Below are 27,203 nucleotides of genomic sequence, written 5' to 3'. Positions count from 1 at the left end.
CGGTGCGGTTCGCGATGCCCATGAATCCCAGCCCCGCAGTGTCTTAACATTGTTAAAACACTGCGGGGCTGGGATTCAGGGCCTGGCGCAGCACATATGTTCGCCTCTCACACTCGGGTCCTTACACCCGCTTCAGACTGTGCGGCGTCATCTGATCCCTTATCGCATGCCACGGCCATGAAGCCGCACAGTCCGAAGAAGGCGGAAGGAGAGGAGGGACAGGCGAACTGATGCACTGATCCTGCCCATGAATCGCACCCTCGCAGTCCCAATAAATAAGACACCGAGGGGCGTTGTGTGGGTCAGGGCGGCCGCAGAGGCGCAGCCAGCCAAACAATGATGCCAGAAGACGGGCAGCGCTACCAAGGGGGTTGCAGCGTGTCATTACAAAGGAAAGTCACACCACCGGGACGGTTAAATGGTCACACAGAGGACACATTTCAGACGTGTTTTCAGTTCCACATGTGCGAGGAGAATACGTTTCTGAGCCACCTTGCACACATGCAGCATTACCGCTGTACAAGTTGGCTGGATAACGTAAAAACGCCTGGGGGAGGGGGGACAGGTTCCCTTCAATTTCAGTTCTTGTGTCTGCGTGGCTTTTGCAGGACACGTTGCCGGCTGCACAGCAGGGGAACAGCTGGCGGTGCTGGACCCCACTGACACATTGGCTGGTGTTTTTCTCTGTGCAGCTAGCACATCTGGGCCCCAACTGGCGGTTTGTTAGAGCCCAGGGTCAGCAGGAGGAGGAGGAGCAGGAGCAGGGGGAGGGGAGTGTAGGCCGAAGCCTGCACTGGCGGCAGCTTTGGGTCTGTTGTGTCTGCGTGGCGGTCGCAGGACACGATGCCGGCTGCACAGCAGGGGAACAGCTGGCGGTGCTGAACCCCACTGACACATTGGCGAGGTGTTTTTCTCTGTGCAGCTAGCAGTACCGGGCCCCAACTGGCGGTGTTGGAGCCCAGGGTCAGCAGGAGGAGCAGGGGGAGCGGAGTGTAGGCCGAAGCCTGCACTCGAGCAAGTTGAAAGGAAACCTTTAACCCCCCCCCCCCCCAGGCGTTTGTAGCTGAAAGAGCCATTGTGTACAGCACTAATGCTGGAAAAGGTAAACTTAGCTCTTTTAATTATGGTCCTTGCACATGCGGAACCTAACAGTTATGAAATGTGTCCCCTCACAGCGTTAAACCGTCCGGTAGGTGGAACTTTCCTTTGTCGTGTGACGCAGCACAGCCATCATTTTTACCCCCTTGGCGCCGTGCGCCGCCTCCTCAGCGTTGTTTTAATCTGTCCCGGAGCCTGCGCTGTTAGGTTAGCCCTTGGCAATGCACACATTTTGCGCTGCCCGTCTTCTGACATCATTTGGTGTCAGGCTGGCTGCGCCTGTGCGGGTGCGCTGGCCGAGATCCCGCCTCGCAGTGTCGTCTAATGTAATCCCACCGCGGGCCTGTGATCCGTGCCCGTGCGCAGTGCATATCCTCTCCTCTCACTCCCCTCCCTACGGCTTTTTCAGACTGTGCGGTGTCACGGCCGTGGCATGCTATTAGGGACCAGCTGACATCGCACAGTCTGAAGAAGCCGTAGGGAGGGGAGTGAGAGGAGAGGATATGCACTGCGCACGGGCACGGATCACAGGCCCGCGGTGGGATTACATTAGACGACACTGCGAGGCGGGATCTCGGCCACCGCACCCGCACAGGCGCAGCCAGCCTGACACCAAATGAGGTCAGAAGACGGGCAGCGCAACATGTGTGCATGGCCAAGGGCTAACCTAACAGCGCAGGCTCCGGGACAGATTAAAACAACGCTGAGGAGGCGGCGCACGGCGCCAAGGGGGTAAAAATGATGGCTGTGCTGCGTCACACGACAAAGGAAAGTTCCACCTACCGGACGGTTTAACGCTGTGTGGGGACACATTTCATAAGTGTTAGGTTCAGCATGTGCAAGGAGCATCACGAAAAGAGGCACTTTTTCCCTTTGCATCATTACTGCTGCACAAGGTGGCTCCTTCAGTAACAAACGCCTGGGGGGGGGGGGGTCAGGTTCCCTTAAATTTAACTTGTTGTGCCTGCGTGGCGGTCGCAGTACACGTTGCCGTATACACAGCAGGGGAACAGCTGGCGGTGCTGAACCCCACTAACACATTGGCGAGGTGTTTGGCTCTGTGCGTACAGCACTTCTGGACGGCAACTAGCGGTGTTGGAGCCCAGGGACAGGTGGAGGAGGAGGAGGTTGGAGGAGGTTGGAGGAGGTAGGAGGGATTGCCACACACACAGCAGGGGAACAGCTGACGTTACTGAACCCCAATAACAGAGGAGGGACTGTTGACTGTGCGTACAGCACTTCTGGACGGCAACTGGCGGTGTTGGAGCCCAGGGACAGGTGGAGGAGGAGGAGGTTGAAGGAGGTTGGAGGAGGTAGGAGGGATTGCCACACACACAGCAGGGGAACAGCTGACGTTACTGAACCCCAATAACAGAGGAGGGACTGTTGACTGTGCGTACAGCACTTCTGGACGGCAACTGGCGGTGTTGGAGCCCAGGGACAGGTGGAGGAGGAGGAGGTTGGAGGAGGTTGGAGGGGGTAGGAGGGATTGCCACACACACAGCAGGGGAACAGCTGACGTTACTGAACCCCAATAACAGAGGAGGGACTGTTGACTGTGCGTACAGCACTTCTGGACGGCAACTGGCGGTGTTGGAGCCCAGGGACAGGTGGAGGAGGAGGAGGTTGGAGGAGGTTGGAGGAGGTAGGAGGGATTGCCACACACACAGCAGGGGAACAGCTGACGTTACTGAACCCCAATAACAGAGGAGGGACTGTTGACTGTGCGTACAGCACTTCTGGACGGCAACTGGCGGTGTTGGAGCCCAGGGACAGGTGGAGGAGGAGGAGGTTGGAGGAGGTTGGAGGAGGTAGGAGGGATTGCCACACACACAGCAGGGGAACAGCTGACGTTACTGAACCCCAATAACAGAGGAGGGACTGTTGACTGTGCGTACAGCACTTCTGGACGGCAACTGGCGGTGTTGGAGCCCAGGGACAGGTGGAGGAGGAGGAGGTTGGAGGAGGTTGGAGGAGGTAGGAGGGATTGCCACACACACAGCAGGGGAACAGCTGACGTTACTGAACCCCAATAACAGAGGAGGGACTGTTGACTGTGCGTACAGCACTTCTGGACGGCAACTGGCGGTGTTGGAGCCCAGGGACAGGTGGAGGAGGAGGAGGTTGGAGGAGGTTGGAGGAGGTAGGAGGGATTGCCACACACACAGCAGGGGAACAGCTGACGTTACTGAACCCCAATAACAGAGGAGGGACTGTTGACTGTGCGTACAGCACTTCTGGACGGCAACTGGCGGTGTTGGAGCCCAGGGACAGGTGGAGGAGGAGGAGGTTGGAGGAGGTTGGAGGGGGTAGGAGGGATTGCCACACACACAGCAGGGGAACAGCTGACGTTACTGAACCCCAATAACAGAGGAGGGACTGTTGACTGTGCGTACAGCACTTCTGGACGGCAACTGGCGGTGTTGGAGCCCAGGGACAGGTGGAGGAGGAGGAGGTTGGAGGAGGTTGGAGGAGGTAGGAGGGATTGCCACACACACAGCAGGGGAACAGCTGACGTTACTGAACCCCAATAACAGAGGAGGGACTGTTGACTGTGCGTACAGCACTTCTGGACGGCAACTGGCGGTGTTGGAGCCCAGGGACAGGTGGAGGAGGAGGAGGTTGGAGGAGGTAGGAGGGATTGCCACACACACAGCAGGGGAACAGCTGACGTTACTGAACCCCAATAACAGAGGAGGGACTGTTGACTGTGCGTACAGCACTTCTGGACGGCAACTGGCGGTGTTGGAGCCCAGGGACAGGTGGAGGAGGAGGAGGTTGGAGGAGGTTGGAGGAGGTAGGAGGGATTGCCACACACACAGCAGGGGAACAGCTGACGTTACTGAACCCCAATAACAGAGGAGGGACTGTTGACTGTGCGTACAGCACTTCTGGACGGCAACTGGCGGTGTTGGAGCCCAGGGACAGGTGGAGGAGGAGGAGGTTGGAGGAGGTTGGAGGAGGTAGGAGGGATTGCCACACACACAGCAGGGGAACAGCTGACGTTACTGAACCCCAATAACAGAGGAGGGACTGTTGACTGTGCGTACAGCACTTCTGGACGGCAACTGGCGGTGTTGGAGCCCAGGGACAGGTGGAGGAGGAGGAGGTTGGAGGAGGTTGGAGGGGGTAGGAGGGATTGCCACACACACAGCAGGGGAACAGCTGACGTTACTGAACCCCAATAACAGAGGAGGGACTGTTGACTGTGCGTACAGCACTTCTGGACGGCAACTGGCGGTGTTGGAGCCCAGGGACAGGTGGAGGAGGAGGAGGTTGGAGGAGGTTGGAGGGGGTAGGAGGGATTGCCACACACACAGCAGGGGAACAGCTGACGTTACTGAACCCCAATAACAGAGGAGGGACTGTTGACTGTGCGTACAGCACTTCTGGACGGCAACTGGCGGTGTTGGAGCCCAGGGACAGGTGGAGGAGGAGGAGGTTGGAGGAGGTTGGAGGAGGTAGGAGGGATTGCCACACACACAGCAGGGGAACAGCTGACGTTACTGAACCCCAATAACAGAGGAGGGACTGTTGACTGTGCGTACAGCACTTCTGGACGGCAACTGGCGGTGTTGGAGCCCAGGGACAGGTGGAGGAGGAGGAGGTTGGAGGAGGTTGGAGGGGGTAGGAGGGATTGCCACACACACAGCAGGGGAACAGCTGACGTTACTGAACCCCAATAACAGAGGAGGGACTGTTGACTGTGCGTACAGCACTTCTGGACGGCAACTGGCGGTGTTGGAGCCCAGGGACAGGTGGAGGAGGAGGAGGTTGGAGGAGGTTGGAGGGGGTAGGAGGGATTGCCACACACACAGCAGGGGAACAGCTGACGTTACTGAACCCCAATAACAGAGGAGGGACTGTTGACTGTGCGTACAGCACTTCTGGACGGCAACTGGCGGTGTTGGAGCCCAGGGACAGGTGAAGGAGGAGGAGGTTGGAGGAGGTTGGAGGAGGTAGGAGGGATTGCCACACACACAGCAGGGGAACAGCTGACGTTACTGAACCCCAATAACAGAGGAGGGACTGTTGACTGTGCGTACAGCACTTCTGGACGGCAACTGGCGGTGTTGGAGCCCAGGGACAGGTGGAGGAGGAGGAGGTTGGAGGAGGTTGGAGGAGGTAGGAGGGATTGCCACACACACAGCAGGGGAACAGCTGACGTTACTGAACCCCAATAACAGAGGAGGGACTGTTGACTGTGCGTACAGCACTTCTGGACGGCAACTGGCGGTGTTGGAGCCCAGGGACAGGTGGAGGAGGAGGAGGTTGGAGGAGGTTGGAGGAGGTAGGAGGGATTGCCACACACACAGCAGGGGAACAGCTGACGTTACTGAACCCCAATAACAGAGGAGGGACTGTTGACTGTGCGTACAGCACTTCTGGACGGCAACTGGCGGTGTTGGAGCCCAGGGACAGGTGGAGGAGGAGGAGGTTGGAGGAGGTTGGAGGGGGTAGGAGGGATTGCCACACACACAGCAGGGGAACAGCTGACGTTACTGAACCCCAATAACAGAGGAGGGACTGTTGACTGTGCGTACAGCACTTCTGGACGGCAACTGGCGGTGTTGGAGCCCAGGGACAGGTGGAGGAGGAGGAGGTTGGAGGAGGTTGGAGGGGGTAGGAGGGATTGCCACACACACAGCAGGGGAACAGCTGACGTTACTGAACCCCAATAACAGAGGAGGGACTGTTGACTGTGCGTACAGCACTTCTGGACGGCAACTGGCGGTGTTGGAGCCCAGGGACAGGTGGAGGAGGAGGAGGTTGGAGGAGGTTGGAGGAGGTAGGAGGGATTGCCACACACACAGCAGGGGAACAGCTGACGTTACTGAACCCCAATAACAGAGGAGGGACTGTTGACTGTGCGTACAGCACTTCTGGACGGCAACTGGCGGTGTTGGAGCCCAGGGACAGGTGGAGGAGGAGGAGGTTGGAGGAGGTTGGAGGAGGTAGGAGGGATTGCCACACACACAGCAGGGGAACAGCTGACGTTACTGAACCCCAATAACAGAGGAGGGACTGTTGACTGTGCGTACAGCACTTCTGGACGGCAACTGGCGGTGTTGGAGCCCAGGGACAGGTGGAGGAGGAGGAGGTTGGAGGAGGTTGGAGGGGGTAGGAGGGATTGCCACACACACAGCAGGGGAACAGCTGACGTTACTGAACCCCAATAACAGAGGAGGGACTGTTGACTGTGCGTACAGCACTTCTGGACGGCAACTGGCGGTGTTGGAGCCCAGGGACAGGTGGAGGAGGAGGAGGTTGGAGGAGGTTGGAGGGGGTAGGAGGGATTGCCACACACACAGCAGGGGAACAGCTGACGTTACTGAACCCCAATAACAGAGGAGGGACTGTTGACTGTGCGTACAGCACTTCTGGACGGCAACTGGCGGTGTTGGAGCCCAGGGACAGGTGGAGGAGGAGGAGGTTGGAGGAGGTTGGAGGAGGTAGGAGGGATTGCCACACACACAGCAGGGGAACAGCTGACGTTACTGAACCCCAATAACAGAGGAGGGACTGTTGACTGTGCGTACAGCACTTCTGGACGGCAACTGGCGGTGTTGGAGCCCAGGGACAGGTGGAGGAGGAGGAGGTTGGAGGAGGTTGGAGGGGGTAGGAGGGATTGCCACACACACAGCAGGGGAACAGCTGACGTTACTGAACCCCAATAACAGAGGAGGGACTGTTGACTGTGCGTACAGCACTTCTGGACGGCAACTGGCGGTGTTGGAGCCCAGGGACAGGTGGAGGAGGAGGAGGTTGGAGGAGGTTGGAGGGGGTAGGAGGGATTGCCACACACACAGCAGGGGAACAGCTGACGTTACTGAACCCCAATAACAGAGGAGGGACTGTTGACTGTGCGTACAGCACTTCTGGACGGCAACTGGCGGTGTTGGAGCCCAGGGACAGGTGGAGGAGGAGGAGGTTGGAGGAGGTTGGAGGAGGTAGGAGGGATTGCCACACACACAGCAGGGGAACAGCTGACGTTACTGAACCCCAATAACAGAGGAGGGACTGTTGACTGTGCGTACAGCACTTCTGGACGGCAACTGGCGGTGTTGGAGCCCAGGGACAGGTGGAGGAGGAGGAGGTTGGAGGAGGTTGGAGGGGGTAGGAGGGATTGCCACACACACAGCAGGGGAACAGCTGACGTTACTGAACCCCAATAACAGAGGAGGGACTGTTGACTGTGCGTACAGCACTTCTGGACGGCAACTGGCGGTGTTGGAGCCCAGGGACAGGTGGAGGAGGAGGAGGTTGGAGGAGGTTGGAGGAGGTAGGAGGGATTGCCACACACACAGCAGGGGAACAGCTGACGTTACTGAACCCCAATAACAGAGGAGGGACTGTTGACTGTGCGTACAGCACTTCTGGACGGCAACTGGCGGTGTTGGAGCCCAGGGACAGGTGGAGGAGGAGGAGGTTGGAGGAGGTTGGAGGAGGTAGGAGGGATTGCCACACACACAGCAGGGGAACAGCTGACGTTACTGAACCCCAATAACAGAGGAGGGACTGTTGACTGTGCGTACAGCACTTCTGGACGGCAACTGGCGGTGTTGGAGCCCAGGGACAGGTGGAGGAGGAGGAGGTTGGAGGAGGTTGGAGGGGGTAGGAGGGATTGCCACACACACAGCAGGGGAACAGCTGACGTTACTGAACCCCAATAACAGAGGAGGGACTGTTGACTGTGCGTACAGCACTTCTGGACGGCAACTGGCGGTGTTGGAGCCCAGGGACAGTTGGAGGAGGAGGAGGTTGGAGGAGGTTGGAGGAGGTAGGAGGGATTGCCACACACACAGCAGGGGAACAGCTGACGTTACTGAACCCCAATAACAGAGGAGGGACTGTTGACTGTGCGTACAGCACTTCTGGACGGCAACTAGCGGTGTTGGAGCCCAGGGGCAGGTGGAAAAGCAGAGGAACACAATGTAGGCCAAAGCCTGAGAAAGTCGAAAGGGAACCTTTAACCCCCCCCCCCCAAGGCGTTTGTAGCTGAAAGAGCCAGCTTGTGCAGCACAAAAGATGCAAAAGGAAAAGGTGGCTCTTTTCATCATGCTCCTTGCAAACACAGAACTAAACACTTTTAAAATGTGTCCCCTGAAGCCGTGAAACCGTCCCGGAGGTGGGACTTTCCTTCGTAATATGACGCAGCACAGCCATCATTACTACCCCCCCGCCGCCGTGCCCCGGCTCCTCAGCGTTGTTTGATTCCGTCCCGGAGCCTGCGCTGTTATGTTATCCCGTGGCCAGGCACACTTAGCGCTGCCCATCTTCTGACATCATTTGGTGTCAGGCTGGCTGCGCCTGTGCGGCCGCGCTGGCCGAGAGCCCGCCTCGCAGTGTCTTCTGATGTAATCCCACTGGGGGCCTGGGATCCATGGCCATGCGCAGTGCATATCCTCGCCTCTCACTCCCCTCCCTACGGCTTCTTTTTCAGACTGTGCGGTGTCACGGCCGTGGCATGCTATTAGGGACCAGCTGACACCGAACAGTCTGAAGAAGCCATAGGGAGATGAGTGAGAGGTGGAGGTTCAGATATGCACTGCGCATGTCCATAGATCCCAGGCCCCCAGTGGGATGAAATCAGAAGACACTGCGAGGCGGGCTCTCGGTCAGCGTGGCCGCACAGGCGCAGCCAGCCTGACACCAAATGATGCCAGAAGACGGGCAGCGCTAAGTGTGCCTGGCCACGGGATAACATAACAGCGCAGGCTCCGGGACGGAATCAAACAACGCTGAGGAGCCGGGGCGCGGCGCCGGGGGGGTAGGAATGACGGCTGTGCTGCGTCATATTACGAAGGAAAGTCCCACCTCCGGGACGGTTTTACGGTATCAGTGGACACATTTTATAAGTGTTAAGTTTTGCGTGTGCAAGGAGCAAAACCAAAATAGCTACCTTTTTCCTTGTGCAGCATTACTGCTGCACAAGGTGGCTCTTTCAGTAACAAACGCCTTGGGGGGGGGGGGACAGATTCCCTTACATTTCAGTTGTTGTGTCAGCGTGGCGGTCGCATGACACATTGCCGGCTACACAGCTGGGGATCAGCTGACGTTACTGAAACCCAATAACACTGGGTCGTATGTTTTGACTGTGCAGACGGCACATCTGAGCCTCAACTGGCGGTGTTGGAGCCCAGGAATTTAAGTTCAGGTGGTAGAAAGATGAACACAACAGGAGACCTGGATAACGTATACAGTGACCTAATTATTTAATCAGGAGGAGGAGTGGCAAATTCCTGCGAGATCCAGGCCTTGTTCATTTTCAGGAAAGTAAGCCGGTCAACGTTATCGGAGGATAGTCGCATGCGACGGTCAGTTAGTACACCACCTGCAGCACTAAAGACACGTTCCGATAATACACTGGCCGCAGGGCAAGACAGCACCTCCAATGCATACTGGCTTAGCTCTGGCCATGTATCCAGCTTTGAGACCCAAAACTTGAAAGGGGAAGAGCCGTCTGGGAGTACAGCAAGAGGGCAAGACATGTAGTCTGTCACCATCTGACGGAACCGTTGCCTCCTGCTGACTGGAGCCGTCTGTGATGGTGTAGACTTTTGTGGCGGGCACAGAAAACTGTGCCACAGTTCGGCCATACTGGTCTTGCCTTGGGCAGAGGCACTGCTTCTGCTCCCTCTTTGTGCAGAGCCTCCACCACTGCCTGGACGCACTGAGCTGCTTTGGAATGCACTAGCAGCACTTCTCTCAGTTGGAATGGAGAAGATGATGGAACTGACCAGTGTGTCTTGGTACTCCCGCATTTTTCGCTCCCGGTTCAACGGTGTGATGAGGCTTTCTACGTTGTCCCGGTAGCGAGGATCGAGGAGGGTGAACACCCAATAATCAGACATGTTGAGAATGTGGTCGATGCGGCGGTCGTTTCTCAGGCACTGCAGCATGTAATCCACCATGTGCTGCAGACTGCCAACTGCCCAAGAAACGCTGTCCCCAGCTGGAGGCGTGATCTCTGCCCGCTCGTCATCACCCCACCCTCGCTGTACACACTGAGTACTGGACAATTCGGGAACTCCCTCCTCTGGACGGATGTCTTCCTCCTCCATTGACTCCTCCTCATCCTCCTCACAAACTGTCCCCTGCCTACGCGTTTGTGAGGAACCACGTGGCGCTGACTGTCCAGAAGATGATGGAAGTGGTGAATCCTCATCCTCCACCTCTTCCACAACATCATCCCTTAGCGCTTGCAGTGATTTTTCAAGCAGGCAGATAAGGGGGACAGTCATGCTGACTAGTGCATCATCTGCACTCGCCATCCGCGTGGAATAATCAAAGGGACGCAAAACCTGGCAGACATCCTTCATAGTGGCCCACTCTGTGGTTGTGAAGTCTGTACGGCGCTGACTGCGACTTTTTTGCGCCTGATACAGCTGGTACTCCATTACAGCTTGCTGCTGCTCACACAACCGCTCCAACATATGTAACGTGGAATTCCACCTGGTAGGTAGGTCACATATGATGCGATGTTCCGGCAGGCGGTGTCGGCGCTGCAGAGCCGCAATGCGCGCTTTTGCCGTGCTGGAACGCCGCAAGTGAGCACACTCTAGGCGGACCTTGTGCAGCAGTGCATCAAGATCCGGATAGTCCCTCAAAAAACTCTGCACGACCAAATTGAGCACATGTGCCAGACATGGGATGTGAGTGAGGTTGCCGAGGCCCAGGGCTGCCACCAGATTTCGGCCATTATCACACACTACCATGCCTGGCTGGAGATTCGCTGGCTCAAACCACACATCGCTCTCCTGCTTGATGGCATTCCAGAGCTCCTGCGCTGTGTGGCTACGATTCCCCAAAAAAATTAATTTCAAGACGGCCTGTTGACGTTTGGCCACGGCTGTGCTCATGTCGGTCGTAACAGGTACACGTTCATCACGGGTCCATGTGGAGGTGGACTGTGACAGCTCCTGCAGCGATGATTCTGAGGAACTGGTGTAAGAGGAGGAGTCAATGCGTACAGAATGGATTCCTGCAATCCTTGGAGTGGGCAGGACACGTCCTGCGCCACTCGCACGGTCTGTACCCGGCTCAACGACATTAACCCAATGGGCAGTGAGGGAAAGGTATCGCCCCTGTCCATGTTGACTGGTCCACGCATCGGTGGTGAGGTGGACCTTGCTACTGACGGCGTTCAGTAGCGCGTGTTTTATGTGTCCCTCCACATGCTTGTACAGGGCAGGGACGGCTTGCCTGCTGAAGTAAAAGCGGCTGGGCACACTGTACTGTGGGACTGCCAATGACATCAAGTCACGGAAGCTGTCAGTCTCCACCAGCCTGAATGACAGCATTTCCAGTGACAGAAGTTTGGCAATGCCTGCAGTCAGAGCCTGTGCTCGTGGGTGGTTTGACGAGAAAGGCCGCCTTTTCTCCCATGCCTGTACTACCGATGGCTGTAGACTGGGCTGGGAGTGTGTGGTTGACTGGGAAAGTGGTGCTGCGGGTGGAATGACAGCGGGTCTCTGGACAACAGGGCCAGAGGTTCTTCCACGGCGATCCTGGGAGGAAGCCGAACCAGCTGCGTGTGAGCTAGAGGAAGAGGCAACACGAGCTGAAGAGGTGGTAGCTGCCGCTGTTGGTTGGCCTAGCTCTTCAGTGTGTTTGTCTAACTCCGCCGGGTGCCTGTTGCGCACATGTTTCCACATGTTGGAGGTATTGAGGTTGGCGACTTTTTGACCTCTTTTGATTTTTTGATGACACACCTTGCATCTGACATAGCAAATGTCATCTGCAACTGTGTCAAAAAAGGACCAGGCACTGCAAGTCTTGGGAGCCCCCCTTTTGACTTTTGGAAGAGACATGCTCCTTACGGGTGCCAAAGCGGAGGCTGCAGGATCCGCAGTCTTCCCCCTCCCTCTCCCTCTTTGGGCCGTACGGGGAATCTCTTCCTCAGAGCTGCTCCCACCACCTTCCTGTCCCTGACGCCAAGATGGGTCGAGGACCTCATCATCTACTACACTACCCTCTGCCCCCAACTGCTCCTCCTGGGTAGTCTCAGCAGCAGAGCACGCACCAGTAAGTGGCACCTGAGTGTCATCATCAGCTGATGCGGCCTGCGAGGTGGTGACCGGAGCCACTGGCCCACCCGCCTCTTCAGAGGAAGACAGAAAAAGCTGTTGGGCATCACTGCACCCTGCCTCTTCTTCCATTTCTCCAATGCTGCTTGGCTGGCCCCCTGTTTCCAAGCCAAGAGATGATTCAGAGAACAGAAGTAGAGACTGCTCCTGTCCTGGGATCTCTGTCTGCCTGGGCAATTTTGCAGGTGGTGAAGAGACAGATGGCTGCTCTCCAGTGCTCTGTGTCTGAGAGGATGTGGCACTAATGGAAGTTGATGCATTAGCTGCCATCCATCCCACAACGGCTTCAATTTGGTCTTCACGCAGCAGCGGTGTACGGCGCTCGGCGACAAAGCTGCGCATGAACGACTGTTCCCTTGTGAAAGTGGGTGCTGATGACTCACCGGTGCCCGCAGCAGGCACAGAATCCCCACGTCCCCTCCCTGCTCCGCGCCCACGCCCACGCCCACGTGCCTTACTCACTGCCTTCTTCATCTTGGTTGACTGATAAAGATAAGCAGAAAAGTACTAACGGCTTTGTGTGCTTATTCCTGAGCAACTACTCCTAACAGGTATAAGACACACTAATTTTCTTAAGTGTGGACTAGACTTGAATATGAGCTAATGTGGCCTACACAAATGTAAAGTGGTGTGTAACTGGTGTGTTTGGTGAACTTTATTATTTATTTATTTTTTTGGGGCTGAACTGACAACGGATAGAGCTGCAATCACACGGAGACCGTGCAGACAGCCGTAAACGGCGCTGCAAGGCCCAAAAACCCTCCTCTACTTTATCCTATGTAGTGTTTTTCCACAAATTAGCTGGAGACGGGTGGAAAGACACTAATAGGATTTTTTTAAATTAATTAGCAGCAGACTACACTACTTTGAAAAAAAAGAAAATTGATTTGGCGGTATGACGCAGTGAAAAACCCTGAGCTGCAGACAACCAGGCTACGGCTGCTCACAGACTACAGGGCGAGCTGCAGTCACACGGAGACCGTGCAGACAGCCGTAAACGGCGCTGCAAGGCCCAAAAACCCTCCTCTACTTTATCCTATGTAGTGTTTTTCCACAAATTAGCTGGAGACGGGTGGAAAGACACTAATAGGATTTTTTAAAATAAATTAGCAGCAGACTACACTACTTTGAAAAAAAAGAAAATTGATTTGGCGGTATGACGCAGTGAAAAACCCTGAGCTGGAGACAACCAGGCTATAGCTGCTCACAGATTACAGGGCGAGCTGCAGTCACACGGAGACCGTGCAGACAGCCGTAAACGGCGCTGCAAGGCCCAAAAACCCTCCTCTACTTTATCCTATGTAGTGTTTTTCCACAAATTAGCTGGAGACGGGTGGAAAGACACTAATAGGAATTTTTGGAAAAAATGTGCAGCAGCCTGCACTACTTCAAAAAAAAAAAAAAAAAAGGACAGTATGAGGCAATGAACCACCCTCCCTGAACTGAATACAACCAGCTATGGATGGCCTATGTGGCTGCACTCAGACTAGAGAGTGGGCTGCACTCACACACACACACAGAGAGACCTTGCAGATCGCTGTGAAAACAGCGCTACAAGGCAAAAGGAAGGTGAATAGTAGGTGAACACAGCGGTTGCTAAATTAGCCTTTGGAAAGCACAAAGAAGCAAATCGCTATCTCTAAACTGTCCCTCAGTCAGCAAACAGCGTCCTGTCACTAACTGAATTCACAGCAGAGTGATCGCAAAATGGCGCCAGCGACTTTTAAACTGCAGCATGACATCATTTCAGCAGCCAATCACAGCCTTGCCAGTAGTTTCATGCCCTCCATGCTAAACAGGATGTGCCCACACTTGGAATCTTTCTCATTGGCTGAATTTCTGAATTTTGAATCATTGAACTTCCGATTCCGGTATCCGATACGCGCCAAGTATCGGAATCCCGGTATCGGAATTCCGATACCGCTAGTATCGGCCGATACCCGATACTTGCGGTATCGGAATGCTCAACACTAGTGCTGACACATTGGAACGAGTGTGCACTGGCCGCTAATTTTAGAAATGGCCTTTCTGAAGCCATTAAGAATGTTATGGTGGGTTTTCCCATTCCCACAGGTCTGAATGATACTATGGCACTGGCTATTCAAATTGACCGGCGGTTGCGGGAGCGCAAAACCGCAAATTCCCTCATGGTGTTGTCTGAACAGACACCTAATTCGGTGCAATGTGATAGAAAAACCGCAAATTCCCTCATGGTGTTGTCTGAACAGACACCTGATTTAATGCAATGTGATAGAATCCTGACTAGAAATGAGCGGAAAATTCATAGACGCCGGAATGGCTTGTGCTACTACTGTGGTGATTCTACACATGTTATCTCAGCATGCTCTAAACGTATAGCTAAGGTTGTTAGTCCTGTCACCGTTGGTAATTTGCAACCTAAATTTATTCTGTCTGTAACTTTGATTTGCTCACTGTCATCTTATCCTGTCATGGCGTTTGTAGATTCAGGTGCTGCCCTGAGTCTCATGGATCTCTCATTTGCTAAGCGCTGTGGTTTTACTCTTGAACCATTAGAAAATCCTATTCCTCTTAGGGGTATTGATGCTACACCATTGGCAGCAAATAAACCGCAGTATTGGACACAGGTTACCATGTGCATGACTCCTGAACACCGCGAGGTGATACGTTTCCTGGTTTTACATAAAATGCATGATTTGGTTGTTTTAGGGCTGCCATGGTTACAGACCCATAATCCAGTCCTGGACTGGAAGGCTATGTCAGTCTCAAGTTGGGGCTGTCGTGGTATTCATGGGGATTCCCTGCCTGTGTCTATTGCTTCTTCTACGCCTTCGGAAGTTCCGGAGTATTTGTCTGATTATCAGGATGTCTTCAGTGAGTCTGAGTCCAGTGCACTGCCTCCTCATAGGGACTGTGACTGTGCTATAGATTTGATCCCAGGCAGTAAGTTTCCTAAGGGAAGACTGTTTAATCTGTCGGTACCTGAACATACCGCTATGCGTTCATATATCAAGGAGTCTCTGGAGAAAGGACATATTCGTCCGTCTTCTTCCCCTCTTGGTGCGGGATTCTTTTTTGTGGCAAAAAAGGACGGATCTTTGAGACCTTGTATTGATTATCGGCTTTTAAATAAGATCACTGTCAAATTTCAGTATCCTTTACCGCTGTTGTCTGACTTGTTTGCCCGGATTAAGGGTGCCAAGTGGTTCACCAAGATAGACCTTCGTGGTGCGTACAACCTTGTGCGCATTAAGCAAGGTGATGAATGGAAAACCGCATTCAATACGCCCGAAGGTCATTTTGAGTACTTGGTGATGCCTTTTGGGCTCTCCAATGCGCCTTCAGTTTTTCAGTCCTTTATGCATGACATTTTCCGGAAGTATCTGGATAAATTTTTGATTGTTTATCTGGATGATATTTTGGTTTTTTCTGATAATTGGGATTCGCATGTGGAGCAGGTCAGGTTGGTCTTTAAAATTTTGCGTGAAAATTCTTTGTTTGTCAAGGGCTCAAAGTGTCTCTTTGGTGTACAGAAGGTTCCCTTTTTGGGGTTCATTTTTTCCCCTTCTGCTCTGGAGATGGACCCAGTCAAGGTCCGAGCTATTCTTGATTGGACTCAGCCCTCGTCAGTTAAGAGTCTTCAGAAGTTCTTGGGCTTCGCTAACTTCTACCGTCGTTTTATTGCTAATTTTTCTAGCATTGTGAAACCTTTGACGGATATGACCAAGAAGGGCTCCGATGTAGCTAACTGGGCTCCTGCTGCCGTGGAGGCTTTCCAGGAGTTGAAACGCCGGTTTACTTCGGCGCCTGTTTTGTGCCAGCCTGACGTCTCACTTCCCTTTCAGGTTGAGGTGGATGCTTCGGAGATTGGGGCAGGGGCCGTTTTGTCGCAGAGAGGCCCTGGTTGCTCTGTTATGAAACCTTGTGCCTTTTTCTCTAGGAAGTTTTCGCCTGCCGAGCGAAATTATGATGTGGGCAATCGGGAGTTGTTGGCCATGAAATGGGCATTTGAAGAGTGGCGTCATTGGCTCGAGGGTGCTAAGCATCGTGTGGTGGTCTTGACTGATCACAAAAATCTGATGTATCTCGAGTCTGCTAAACGCCTTAATCCGAGACAGGCCCGCTGGTCATTATTTTTCTCCCGCTTTGATTTTGTTGTCTCGTATTTACCAGGTTCAAAGAATGTGAAGGCCGATGCTCTTTCTAGGAGCTTTGTGCCTGATGCTCCTGGAGTCGCTGATCCTGTTGGTATTCTTAAAGATGGAGTTATCTTGTCAGCTATTTCTCCGGATCTGCGACGTGTGTTGCAGAGATTTCAGGCTGATAGGCCTGAGTCTTGTCCACCTGACAGACTGTTTGTCCCGGATAAGTGGACCAGCAGAGTCATTTCCGAGGTTCATTCCTCGGTGTTGGCAGGTCACCCAGGAATTTTTGGCACCAGAGATCTGGTGGCCAGGTCCTTTTGGTGGCCTTCCTTGTCAAGGGATGTGCGGTCATTTGTGCAGTCCTGTGGGACTTGTGCTCGAGCTAAGCCTTGCTGTTCTCGTGCCAGCGGTTTGCTCTTGCCCTTGCCTGTCCCGAAGAGACCTTGGACACATATCTCCATGGATTTCATTTCTGATCTTCCGCTATCTCAGGGCATGTCCGTTATCTGGGTGATATGTGATCGCTTCTCCAAGATGGTCCATTTGGTTCCTTTGCCTAAGCTGCCTTCCTCTTCCGATCTGGTTCCTGTGTTTTTCCAGAACGTGGTTCGTTTGCACGGCATCCCTGAGAATATTGTGTCAGACAGAGGATCCCAGTTCGTTTCCAGGTTCTGGCGATCCTTTTGTAGTAGGATGGGCATTGATTTGTCGTTTTCGTCTGCTTTCCATCCTCAGACTAATGGACAGACGGAGCGAACCAATCAGACTTTGGAGGCTTATTTGAGGTGTTTTGTCTCTGCTGATCAGGACGATTGGGTGACATTCTTGCCGTTGGCTGAGTTTGCCCTTAATAATCGGGCTAGTTCCGCCACCTTGGTTTCGCCTTTTTTCTGCAACTCTGGTTTCCATCCTCGCTTTTCTTCGGGTCATGTGGAGCCTTCTGACTGTCCTGGGGTGGATTCTGTGGTGGATAGGTTGCAGCAGATCTGGAATCATGTGGTGGACAACTTGAAGTTGTCACAGGAGAAGGCTCAGCGCTTTGCCAACCGCCGCCGCGGTGTGGGTCCCCGACTACGCGTTGGGGATTTGGCATGGCTTTCTTCCCGCTTTGTTCCTATGAAGGTCTCCTCTCCCAAATTTAAACCTCGTTTTATTGGGCCTTACAAGATATTGGAAATCCTTAATCCTGTATCTTTTCGTCTGGATCTTCCTGTGTCGTTTGCTATTCACAATGTATTTCATAGGTCCTTGTTGCGGCGGTACATTGTGCCTGTAGTTCCTTCTGCTGAGCCTCCTGCTCCGGTGTTGGTTGAGGGCGAGTTGGAGTACGTGGTGGAGAAGATCTTGGATTCTCGCCTCTCCAGGCGGAGGCTTCAGTACCTGGTCAAGTGGAAGGGCTATGGTCAGGAGGATAATTCCTGGGTGGTCGCCTCTGATGTTCATGCGGCCGATTTAGTTCGTGCCTTTCATGCCGCTCATCCTGATCGCCCTGGTGGTCGTGGTGAGGGTTCGGTGACCCCTCACTAAGGGGGGGGTACTGTTGTGAATTTGCTTTTTGCTCCCTCTAGTGGTTACTAGTTTTTTGACTCTGGTTTTTCTGTCATTCCTTTTATCCGCACCTGGGTCGTTAGTTAGGGGTGTTGCTATATAAGCTCCCTGGACCTTCAGTTCAATGCCTGGCAACGTAGTTATCAGAGCTAGTCTGCTGTGCTCTTGTCTACTGATCCTGGTTCCAGTTATATCAGCTAAGTCTGCCTTTTGCTTTTTGCTATTTGTTTTGGTTTTGTATTTTTGTCCAGCTTGTTCCAAATCTATATCCTGACCTTTGCTGGAAGCTCTAGGGGGCTGGTGTTCTCCCCCCGGACCGTTAGACGGTTCGGGGGTTCTTGAATTTCCAGTGTGGATTTTGATAGGGTTTTTGTTGACCATATAAGTTACCTTTCTTTATTCTGCTATCAGTAAGCGGGCCTCTCTGTGCTAAACCTGATTCATTTCTGTGTTTGTCATTTCCTCTTACCTCACCGTCATTATTTGTGGGGGGCTTCTATCCAGCTTTGGGGTCCCCTTCTCTGGAGGCAAGAAAGGTCTTTGTTTTCCTCTACTAGGGGTAGCTAGATTCTCCGGCTGGCGCGTGTCATCTAGAATCAACGTAGGAATGATCCCCGGCTACTTCTAGTGTTGGCGTTAGGAGTAGATATATGGTCAACCCAGTTACCACTGCCCTATGAGCTGGATTTTTGTATTCTGCAGACTTCCACGTTCCTCTGAGACCCTCGCCATTGGGGTCATAACACTAAGGTGTATGGATCACTATGTGGCAGATTAGGGTTTAGGTTAGGGTTAGGGTTAGGGTGAGGATGAGGGTGAGGGTGAGGGTTAGGGTGAGGGTGAGGGTTAGGGTGAGGGGGAGGGTTAAGGTGAGGGTGAGGGTTCGGATTAGGGTTAGGGTTCAGGTCACTATGTGTCAGATGAGGCACTGAGGTGTATGGGTCAATATGTGGCTGATGAGACACTGAGGTGTATTGATCACTATGTGGCAGATGAGGCACTGAGGTGTACGGATCATTATGTGGCAGATGAGGCACTGAGGTGTATGGATCATTATGTGGCTGATGAGGCTCTGAGGTGTATGGATCATTATGTGGCAGATGAGGCACTGAGGTATATTGATCACTATGAGGCACAAGTACATGGATCACTATGTGGTAGATTAGGCACTGAGGTGTATGGATCACTATATGGCAGATGAGGCACTGAGGTGTATGGATCACTGTGGCAGATGAGGCACTGAGGTGTACGGATCACTACGTGGCAGATGAGGCACTGAGGTGCATGGATTACTATGTGGCAGAAGAGACACTAAGGTGTATGGATCACTATGTGGCAGATTAGGGTTAGGGTGAGGGGGAGGGTTAAGGTGAGGGTGAGGGTACGGATTAGGGTTAGGGTTCGGGTCACTATGTGTCAGATGAGGCACTGAGGTGTATGGGTCAATATGTGGCTGATGAGACACTGAGGTGTATTGATCACTATGTGGCAGATGAGGCACTGAGGTGTACGGATCATTATGTGGCAGATGAGGCACTGAGGTGTATGGATCATTATGTGGCAGATGAGGCACTGAGGTATATTGATCACTATGAGGCACAAGTACATGGATCACTATGTGGTAGATTAGGCACTGAGGTGTACGGATCACTACGTGGCAGATGAGGCACTGAGGTGCATGGATTACTATGTGGCAGAAGAGACACTAAGGTGTATGGATCACTATGTGGCAGATTAGGGTTAGGGTGAGGGGGAGGGTTAAGGTGAGGGTGAGGGTACGGATTAGGGTTAGGGTTCGGGTCACTATGTGTCAGATGAGGCACTGAGGTGTACGGATCACTATGTGGCAGATGAGGCACTGAGGTGTATGGATCACTATGTGGCAGATGAGGCACTGAGGTGTACGGATCATTATGTGGCAGATGAGGCACTGAGGTGTATGGATCATTATGTGGCAGATGAGGCACTGAGGTGTATGGATCACTATGTGGCTGATGAGGCTCTGACGTGTATGGATCATTATGTGGCAGATGAGGCACTGAGGTATATTGATCACTATGAGGCACAAGTACATGGATCACTATGTGGTAGATTAGGCACTGAGGTGTATGGATCACTATGTGGCAGATGAGGCACTGAGGTGTATGGATCACTATGTGGCAGATGAGGCACTGAGGTGTATCGATCACTATGTGGCAGATGAGGCACTGAGGTGTACGGATCACTACGTGGCAGATGAGGCACTGAGGTGCATGGATTACTATGTGGCAGATGAGACACTAAGGTGTATGGATCACTATGTGGCAGATTAGGGTTAGGGTGAGGGGGAGGGTTAGGGTGAGGGTGAGGGTGAGGGTTCGGATTAGGGTTAGGGTTCGGGTCACTATGTGTCAGATGAGGCACTGAGGTGTATGGGTCAATATGTGGCTGATGAGACACTGAGGTGTATTGATCACTATGTGGCAGATGAGGCACTGAGGTGTATGGATCATTATGTGCCAGATGAGGCACTGAGGTGTATGGATCATTATGTGGCAGATGAGGCACTGAGGTGTATGGATCACTATGTGGCAGATGAGGCACTGAGGTGTATGGATCACTATGTGGCAGATGAGGCACTGAGGTGTATGGATCATTATGTGGCAGATGAGGCACTGAGGTGTATGGATCACTATGTGGCAGCTGAGGCACTGAGGTGTACGGATCATTATGTGGCAGATGAGGCACTGAGGTGTATGGATCATTATGTGGCAGATGAGGCACTGAGGTGTATGGATCACTATGTGGCAGCTGAGGCACTGAGGTGTACGGATCATTATGTGGCAGATGAGGCACTGAGGTGTATGGATCATTATGTGGCAGATGAGGCACTGAGGTGTATGGATCACTATGTGGCAGATGAGGGTTAGGGTTAGGGTTAGGGGTTAGGGGTTAGGGTTAGGGTTAGGGTTAGGGTAGGGGTTAGGGGTTAGGGTTAGGGGTTAGGGATAGGGTTAGGGTCACTATATGTCAGATGAGGCACTGAGGTGTACGGATCACTATGTGGCAGATGAGGCACTGAGGTGTACGGATCATTATGTGGCAGATGAGGCACTGAGGTGTATGGATCATTATGTGGCAGATGAGGCACTGAGGTGTATGGATCACTATGTGGCAGATGAGGGTTAGGGTTACGGTTAGGGTTAGGGGTTAGGGTTAGGGTATAGGGTTAGGTGTATGGATCACTATGTGGCAGATGAGGCACTGAGGTGTATGGATCACTATGTGGCAGATGAGACACTGAGGTGTATGGATCACTATGTGGCAGATGAGGCACTGAGGTGTATGGATCACTGTGTGGCAGATGAGGCACTGAGGTGTATGGATCACTATGTGGCAGATGAGGCACTGAGGTGTATGGATCACTGTGGCAGATGAGGCACTGAGGTGTACGGATCACTACGTGGCAGATGAGGCCCTGATGTGCATGGATTACTATGTGGCAGATGAGACACTAAGGTGTATGGATCACTATGTGGCAGATTAGGGTTAGGGTTAGGGTTAGGGTGAGGGGGAGGGTTAGGGTGAGGGGGAGGGTTAGGGTGAGGGGGAGGGTTAGGGTGAGGGTTAGGGTTCGGGTCACTATGTGTCAGATGAGGCACTGAGGTGTATGGGTCAATATGTGGCTGATGAGACACTGAGGTGTATGGATCATTATGTGGCAGATGAGGCACTGAGGTGTATGGATCACTATGTGGCAGCTGAGGCACTGAGGTGTACGGATCATTATGTGGCAGATGAGGCACTGAGGTGTATGGATCATTATGTGGCAGATGAGGCACTGAGGTGTATGGATCACTATGTGGCAGCTGAGGCACTGAGGTGTACGGATCATTATGTGGCAGATGAGGCACTGAGGTATATGGATCATTATGTGGCAGATGAGGCACTGAGGTGTATGGATCACTATGTGGCAGATGAGGGTTAGGGTTAGGGTTTGGGGTTAGGGGTTAGGGTTAGGGTAGGGGTTAGGGGTTAGGGTTAGGGGTTAGGGTTAGGGTCACTATGTGTCAGATGAGGCACTGAGGTGTACGAATCACTATGTGGCAGATGAGGCACTGAGGTGTATGGATCACTATGTGGCAGATGAGGCACTGAGGTGTACGGATCATTATGTGGCAGATGAGGCACTGAGGTGTATGGATCATTATGTGGCAGATGAGGCACTGAGGTGTATGGATCACTATGTGGCAGATGAGGGTTAGGGTTACGGTTAGGGTTAGGGTTAGGGTTAGGGGTTAGGGTTAGGGTTAGGGTATAGGGGTAGGTGAATGGATCACTATGTGGCAGATGAGGCACTGAGGTGTATGGATCACTATGTGGCAGATGAGACACTGAGGTGTATGGATCACTATGTGGCAGATGAGGCACTGAGGTGTATGGATCACTATGTGGCAGATGAGGCACTGAGGTGTATGGATCACTATGTGGCAGATGAGGCACTGAGGTGTATGGATCACTGTGGCAGATGAGGCACTGAGGTGCATGGATTACTATGTGGCAGATGAGACACTAAGGTGTATGGATCACTATGTGGCAGATTAGGGTTAGGGTTAGGGTTAGGGTGAGGGTGAGGGTGAGGGTTAGGGTGAGGGTGAGGGTTAGGGTGAGGGGGAGGGTTAAGGTGAGGGTGAGGGTTCGGATTAGGGTTAGGGTTCGGGTCACTATGTGTCAGATGAGGCACTGAGGTGTATGGGTCAATATGTGGCTGATGAGACACTGAGGTGTATTGATCACTATGTGGCAGATGAGGCACTGAGGTGTACGGATCATTATGTGGCAGATGAGGCACTGAGGTGTATGGATCATTATGTGGCAGATGAGGCACTGAGGTGTATGGATCACTATGTGGCTGATGAGGCTCTGAGGTGTATGGATCATTATGTGGCAGATGAGGCACTGAGGTATATTGATCACTATGAGGCACAAGTACATGGATCACTATGAGGTAGATTAGGCACTGAGGTGTACGGATCACTATGTGGCAGATGAGGGTTATGGTCAGGGTCAGGGTTAGGGTTTGGGTCACTATGTGTCAGATGAGGCACTGAGGTGTACGGATCACTATGTGGCAGATGAGGCACTGAGGTGTATGGATCACTATGTGGCAGATGAGGCACTGAGGTGTACGGATCATTATGTGGCAGATGAGGCACTGAGGTGTATGGATCATTATGTGGCAGATGAGGCACTGAGGTATATTGATCACTATGAGGCACAAGTACATGGATCACTATGTGGTAGATTAGGTACCGAGGTGTATGGATCACTATGTGGCAGATGAGGCACTGAGGTGTATGGATCATTATGTGGCAGATGAGGCACTGAGGTGTATGGATCACTATGTGGCTGATGAGGCTCTGAGGTGTATGGATCATTAGGGTTGACTGCATCACCAATGAGACGGACTCAGTGCTACAGGACCCCTGCAGACTCTGCCCACTCCGGACTGCTTCTGCACCTTTTCTACCCTTCATTAGAAGTGTGGTTTTGACAAAGACCAGCCTTGGTCGAAACGTTAATCGTAACTAAAAGTATCCGTCATTTTCTCTGAACACTAATAAGCATTTGGTGATGCCTGTACTAATAATAAAAAATACAACTTTCACGTAAAAATCTGCAAGTCTTGAGTGTGCGGCTGTTTTTTCTATAGACACTGGATCATTATGTGGCAGATGAGGCACTGAGGTATATTGATCACTATGAGGCACAAGTACATGGATCACTATGTGGTAGATTAGGCACTGAGGTGTACGGATCACTATGTGGCAGATGAGGGTTATGGTCAGGGTCAGGGTCAGGGTTAGGGTTCGGGTCACTATGTGTCAGATGAGGCACTGAGGTGTATGGATCACTATGTTGCAGATGAGGCACTGAGGTGTATGGATCACTATGTGGCAGATAAGGCACTGAGGTGTATGGATCATTATGTGGCAGATGAGGCACTGAGGTGTATGGATCACTATGTGGCAGCTGAGGCACTGAGGTGTATGGATCACTATGTGGCAGATGAGGCACTGAGGTGTATGGATCATTATGTGACAGATGAGGCACTGAGGTGTATGGATCACTATGTGGCAGCTGAGGCACTGAGGTGTACGGATCATTATGTGGCAGATGAGGCACTGAGGTGTATGGATCACTATGTGGCAGATGAGGCACTGAGGTGTATGGATCACTGTGGCAGATGAGGCACTGAGGTGCATGGATTACTATGTGGCAGATGAGACACTAAGGTGTATGGATCACTATGTGGCAGATTAGTGTTTAGGTTAGGGTTAGGGTGAGGGTTAGGGTGAGGGGGAGGGTTAAGGTGAGGGTGAGGGTTCGGATTAGGGTTAGGGTTCGGGTCACTATGTGTCAGATGAGGCACTGAGGTGTATGGGTCAATATGTGGCTGATGAGACACTGAGGTGTATTGATCACTATGTGGCAGATGAGGCACTGAGGTGTACGGATCATTATGTGGCAGATGAGGCACTGAGGTGTATGGATCATTATGTGGCTGATGAGGCTCTGAGGTGTATGGATCATTATGTGGCAGATGAGGCACTGAGGTATATTGATCACTATGAGGCACAAGTACATGGATCACTATGTGGTAGATTAGGCACTGAGGTGTATGGATCACTATATGGCAGATGAGGCACTGAGGTGTATGGATCACTGTGGCAGATGAGGCACTGAGGTGTACGGATCACTACGTGGCAGATGAGGCACTGAGGTGCATGGATTACTATGTGGCAGAAGAGACACTAAGGTGTATGGATCACTATGTGGCAGATTAGGGTTAGGGTGAGGGGGAGGGTTAAGGTGAGGGTGAGGGTACGGATTAGGGTTAGGGTTCGGGTCACTATGTGTCAGATGAGGCACTGAGGTGTATGGGTCAATATGTGGCTGATGAGACACTGAGGTGTATTGATCACTATGTGGCAGATGAGGCACTGAGGTGTACGGATCATTATGTGGCAGATGAGGCACTGAGGTGTATGGATCATTATGTGGCAGATGAGGCACTGAGGTATATTGATCACTATGAGGCACAAGTACATGGATCACTATGTGGTAGATTAGGCACTGAGGTGTACGGATCACTATGTGGCAGATGAGGGTTATGGTCAGGGTCAGGGTCAGGGTTAGGGTTCGGGTCACTATGTGTCAGATGAGGCACTGAGGTGTACGGATCACTATGTGGCAGATGAGGCACTGAGGTGTATGGATCACTATGTGGCAGATGAGGCACTGAGGTGTACGGATCATTATGTGGCAGATGAGGCACTGAGGTGTATGGATCATTATGTGGCAGATGAGGCACTGAGGTGTATGGATCACTATGTGGCTGATGAGGCTCTGACGTGTATGGATCATTATGTGGCAGATGAGGCACTGAGGTATATTGATCACTATGAGGCACAAGTACATGGATCAGTATGTGGTAGATTAGGCACTGAGGTGTATGGATCACTATGTGGCAGATGAGGCACTGAGGTGTATGGATCACTATGTGGCAGATGAGGCACTGAGGTGTATCGATCACTATGTGGCAGATGAGGCACTGAGGTGTACGGATCACTACGTGGCAGATGAGGCACTGAGGTGCATGGATTACTATGTGGCAGATGAGACACTAAGGTGTATGGATCACTATGTGGCAGATTAGGGTTAGGGTGAGGGGGAGGGTTAGGGTGAGGGTGAGGGTTCGGATTAGGGTTAGGGTTCGGGTCACTATGTGTCAGATGAGGCACTGAGGTGTATGGGTCAATATGTGGCTGATGAGACACTGAGGTGTATTGATCACTATGTGGCAGATGAGGCACTGAGGTGTATGGATCATTATGTGCCAGATGAGGCACTGAGGTGTATGGATCATTATGTGGCAGATGAGGCACTGAGGTGTATGGATCACTATGTGGCAGATGAGGCACTGAGGTGTATGGATCACTATGTGGCAGATGAGGCACTGAGGTGTATGGATCATTATGAGGCAGATGAGGCACTGAGGTGTATGGATCACTATGTGGCAGCTGAGGCACTGAGGTGTACGGATCATTATGTGGCAGATGAGGCACTGAGGTGTATGGATCATTATGTGGCAGATGAGGCACTGAGGTGTATGGATCACTATGTGGCAGATGAGGCACTGAGGTGTATGGATCACTATGTGGCAGATGAGGCACTGAGGTGTATGGATCACTATGTGGCAGATGAGGCACTGAGGTGTATGGATCACTGTGGCAGATGAGGCACTGAGGTGCATGGATTACTATGTGGCAGATGAGACACTAAGGTGTATGGATCACTATGTGGCAGATTAGGGTTAGGGTTAGGGTTAGGGTGAGGATGAGGGTGAGGGTGAGGGTTAGGGTGAGGGTGAGGGTTAGGGTGAGGGGGAGGGTTAAGGTGAGGGTGAGGGTTCGGATTAGGGTTAGGGTTCGGGTCACTATGTGTCAGATGAGGCACTGAGGTGTATGGGTCAATATGTGGCTGATGAGACACTGAGGTGTATTGATCACTATGTGGCAGATGAGGCACTGAGGTGTACGGATCATTATGTGGCAGATGAGGCACTGAGGTGTATGGATCATTATGTGGCAGATGAGGCACTGAGGTGTATGGATCACTATGTGGCTGATGAGGCTCTGAGGTGTATGGATCATTATGTGGCAGATGAGGCACTGAGGTATATTGATCACTATGAGGCACAAGTACATGGATCACTATGAGGTAGATTAGGCACTGAGGTGTACGGATCACTATGTGGCAGATGAGGGTTATGGTCAGGGTCAGGGTTAGGGTTTGGGTCACTATGTGTCAGATGAGGCACTGAGGTGTACGGATCACTATGTGGCAGATGAGGCACTGAGGTGTATGGATCACTATGTGGCAGATGAGGCACTGAGGTGTACGGATCATTATGTGGCAGATGAGGCACTGAGGTGTATGGATCATTATGTGGCAGATGAGGCACTGAGGTATATTGATCACTATGAGGCACAAGTACATGGATCACTATGTGGTAGATTAGGTACCGAGGTGTATGGATCACTATGTGGCAGATGAGGCACTGAGGTGTATGGATCATTATGTGGCAGATGAGGCACTGAGGTGTATGGATCACTATGTGGCTGATGAGGCTCTGAGGTGTATGGATCATTAGGGTTGACTGCATCACCAATGAGACGGACTCAGTGCTACAGGACCCCTGCAGACTCTGCCCACTCCGGACTGCTTCTGCACCTTTTCTACCCTTCATTAGAAGTGTGGTTTTGACAAAGACCAGCCTTGGTCGAAACGTTAATCGTAA

The sequence above is a fragment of the Ranitomeya variabilis genome, chromosome 3 (genome assembly GCF_051348905.1).
Source record: "Ranitomeya variabilis isolate aRanVar5 chromosome 3, aRanVar5.hap1, whole genome shotgun sequence".
Lineage (NCBI taxonomy): Eukaryota > Metazoa > Chordata > Amphibia > Anura > Dendrobatidae > Ranitomeya > Ranitomeya variabilis.
The sequence above is the reverse complement of the archived record's forward strand: the minus strand, read 5'-3'. Positions refer to the sequence as shown.